The 4,062-nt window shown below is 47.1% G+C and overlaps 1 long non-coding RNA gene across 1 annotated transcript; it reads left to right on the top strand.

Annotated features, from left to right (window-relative positions):
* Positions 1-363: 363 nt before the first annotated feature.
* LOC115066776 lies at positions 364-3,717 on the top strand. Its single transcript, XR_003846224.1, has 2 exons — positions 364-408; positions 3,037-3,717. It is a non-coding gene; the product is annotated as an uncharacterized LOC115066776 (long non-coding RNA).
* The last annotated feature ends 345 nt before the right edge of the window (positions 3,718-4,062 follow it).

Below are 4,062 nucleotides of genomic sequence, written 5' to 3'. Positions count from 1 at the left end.
GCGGCGAGGTGGAGGAGGAGGAGCTGGAAGAGGAGCGGGAAGGACAGCGGGAGACGGTCACCGAGGTTCGCTCGTCCGCGCCCGGGAGGTGTGCAGGTGAGACGGGAGCGGGGACGCACAGGGCGGCGGCGGGGCGCGCGGAGGCAGGGCCGGCGCCGGGCTCCCGAGGATGCTGAGGTCTCCTCGGCCGGCGCTGCGGCTTCGCACACAGCCGCTCATGTTTCCCTCCCTCTTTTCTTCTTCTTTTTAACTAGCGCGCGGGGAGGTGCTGCCACCGCGCGCCCCTTGACGTCACCGCTTCTTGCGCGCCCCCGCCCCGGGTGGAGGAGAGGGGAAGGGGGGGCTGCCGCCGGCGCTAGCGGTACTTTGCAGCCGGTCGGAGCGACGGAGTTGAGGCCGCCAGACCGAGTGAGTAAGAGGGGTCGGGAGAGGTGCGAAGAGAGGGGACCCTTCCGGGAGTTTGCCCAGGATGGTCCCCAAGTCCTAGGGAAGGATGAGCTCGGTGGGCTGGAGCCGGCTGCGGGGAGCTAGCGGGTGCCTCTCCCTCCCGCCAGCAGGCAAGGACTGGAGGTGTCTGGTCCCTGCAGCCTGACTTAGAAATACAAGGGCAACCCAGATGCTCCTGGTTGCCAAGCAGGCTGAGGTGGTTTAGACTGGTGAAAAGGGCCACCCACAGGTTCTTGCCGTAGTTCCTGCAAGCTACTGCCTGTGGCACAGACGCGTGAGCGTGACGCAGGGTGGGGTGCCCCACAGCAGGCTGACCCTGAATCTGCCTCAGGTGGCTTTTGCACAGATTTGGAGAAGTTGGCCCTGGGAACCACCTGTACCTCTAAGGCGCCTCACTGACATGAGAACTGAGGACTCAAGTTCCTCCAGCTTAGGCTAGCAGAAGCTAGACTGCTCTCTCAGCGTTTATTCCAAAGTGTACACACGCAGGGTGGGGTGCCCCACAGCAGGCTGACCCTGAATCTGCCTCAGGTGGCTTTTGCACAGATTTGGAGAAGTTGGCCCTGGGAACCACCTGTACCTCTAAGGCGCCTCACTGACATGAGAACTGAGGACTCAAGTTCCTCCAGCTTAGGCTAGCAGAAGCTAGGCTGCTCTCTCAGCGTTTATTCTAAAGTGTACACACGCGCGCGCGCGCACACACACACACACACATTCTGGTGTGCAAATACAGAGATGTTTGAAGGAAGATTAATTGCTAGTGTGAAGGACAGAGCGACATGCCTTACATATCCCAATATGTACAGATAAACATTTCCCATAACTAGACAAATTCTACCTGTAGCGTTTCAAGAAATAAGTAGATGTTATCAAAAGCTGTGACTTCCTGTTTACTGGAGCATCTGGACCAACCACCAGAAAGCTGTGCAGGAAAGGTGCTTTTTTGCCCACTTGGGTATCTAACAGGGGAGCCGATTTCCTGGTGGATGGCTACTGATGAGGAGATAAGACAGATCTCCCGTTTTGGCAACAGAAGAGTGTTCACCATATTTGGGTCTGCTTCACTTCTTCAACACAGACTGCACTAAGCTTGGGTGAAAGTTGGTGGTGGTTGAGGTGGATGGCTATTAACTAATTGCTTTTATAGTGGTGTCAGTGGCTTAATCTCTTTCATACCCTAAACCCTGAAGTACATTTTATGAGTGAAACTTGGTTTTTAAGCCAAAGGGATGACCTGTTAGGATAAACTTAAAACCTCTTAGGACATTTGGCCCATCCTTAGCTAAAGCAAAGGCCCTAGAGACAAGCTTAACATTTCTCTCAGGGACTGTGATAAGCTTCCTTGAACATGTGACTGCTGTATTTTCCACACTGTACCTGACATTCTTCCTGCTTAGATGTCTTTGAATATAAAATAAATCATCTTAAAGATTTTAGGACTTTAAATGCTCTCCCTTTAGTACGTCTTGAGGTGAATTCCATCATGATCAAATCACTGGCACAATCGCATCTAATTAGCACCCTGGAACCCATCTAAAATGCTTCCCACTGTTTTACTCCTAAATTCTATATATATATATATATATATATTTTTTTTTTTTGGTCTTTTGCAAGTGCCTTTCCCCACTAAGCTGTCTCCGTACCCAAAACTAAACTCTTGATACCTAGAATTCTTGGGGAGGATGGGACCCAGGGTTTGGTAATCATTAGAGCTTCCCCCAAGTAATCTGGGTGTGGTGGCTCCTAGCCACCTAGTGCAATCCTGGCACTCAGGAGCCTGAGTCTTCAAAAAGTAAAAATTTTTTTGGTCTTTTTGAGACTGGGTTTCTTAGTAGGCCCGGCTGGCCTGGAACTCACTTTGTAGACCAGGCTAGCCTTGAACTCACAGAGATCCGCCTGCCTCTACCTCCCAAGTGCTGGAACTAAAGGCATGCGCTACAATGCCCAGCTCCCAAATTCTAGTTGAATGTTTTTCCCCTCCAAATGAAGATCCTTCTAAAATCATATCTCAGTGGCTCAAGCAAGCTCTTGTTCTTAATGACAAGTTCGTGATAAAAATTCTGGGACAGGCCTTCATATGGTTTGTACCTTAAGACTAAGGGCACATACAGTAAATTAACATTGGTTTTTGCCAAATTGTATTTCTGTTAAAAGCTGTGATCCAGAGTTTCAAGAAATAAAGCATTTGTAAAAGATTGTCAAAAGGAGACAAGCTTGTTCTCTGCCCCCGCTCCCTGCTTTCTCATGTACCCCAGGCTGTCCTTGTACTTTCTGAGGATGACCTTGAAGTGATGATTCTTTTACCTCCACTTAGTGCTGGGATTGCAAGTGAGGATACCATGCCTGATTTATGCTTAGGATAAAAGCCCAGGGCTTCCATCATGCTAAGTAAGCACTCTAGGAACTGAGCTACATTCCTTATTCTTTCTTGAGAGATATAGTTAGAATTGATTGTTGCCATTGGTCATGAAAGGCAATCACATCACTTATGGGTAATTGAGCCGAGCTTATTCTTAGTGTCACTGATATGATTTCTAAGTAACTAACTAACGTTCCAAAGGTGAACTAACTTCTAATTTTTTTTTCCAGACAGAAAACTGAAAACTCCACTTACAGCAGATCATCAGCCCAACTTCTTAAGAATCAAACACGAACACTGGATTATCTCCTAAGATTAAAGCCATCTTGGAGATTGCAACAGAGGGTGAGAGCCATCCCCATACTTGGACATGAAAAATGACCTTCCTTCCATCCAGGAAGTTGCATATTCAGCCAAACCTCCAGAAGTGGTAAGAAGGGATCCCCTTCTGATCAAACTCATCCAGATGAACCAAATAGGACTTAAAGAATGGAATGGAATGGAGAAGCACAAGGGTGACCAGGCCTCTGTCTTCTGCTCTGCTTGCTCTCACAGCCACTGAATGCCCCGCCCTCTCCCAGACTGCTGTCTATGTGCTGCAGGCCTGTCTATGTCCAAGGTCAGCTAGAGTGGGAGCTGAAATCTTGGCCCAGTTCTACCTTAAGCATTGACCACTGGAGTGCCTCTGTGTCTACCCAGAGGATGTGGTTCCTTTCTCTAAGCTGCACCAAGTCACCTGGTATGGACTGTTGGTTCCAATCATCCCACCTAAACTCCAGCATTATCTAGGCTATATTCCTGACTTTGGATGAATGATTCTCATGAACAACTTGGGTTTATTAGAAGATATAATATGTACTATATATTGAAATTGACTATAGATAAAGCTAAAAACATTAACATGTATATGACTTCTTTTTGCATATGTTAATTGTGTGTGTATGTAGACATTATATGGTTAGATAATATATGGAATGATTTTTGTACAGCAGATGTAGGACAACTTTTTGTAAATTTTTACTGAACTTTTGTGTATTTCATATAGAGCATCTTAATCAATCTTTATCATCTTTATATCCTGTTCCCCACTGGCACCCTCCTATAGCCCCCCCCCCACTGGAAGTCATACATGCTGTCATTTGTGTTAAGGCCTATCATGTCAAGTTAGTGTCCCTAGATGGTAGAACAATTTTTTTTTAAATAAAAGAATTTGGGGCAACTTAAATTTGGCTAATGTTTAAAATAACCCTTTTTGA

Source organism: Nannospalax galili, unplaced genomic scaffold (genome assembly GCF_000622305.1).
Source record: "Nannospalax galili isolate Female #2095 unplaced genomic scaffold, S.galili_v1.0 scaffold423, whole genome shotgun sequence".
In the NCBI taxonomy this organism is placed as follows: Eukaryota; Metazoa; Chordata; class Mammalia; order Rodentia; family Spalacidae; genus Nannospalax; species Nannospalax galili.
Note: the sequence above shows the minus strand (reverse complement) of the source record. Positions and strands in the feature narration are given on the sequence as shown.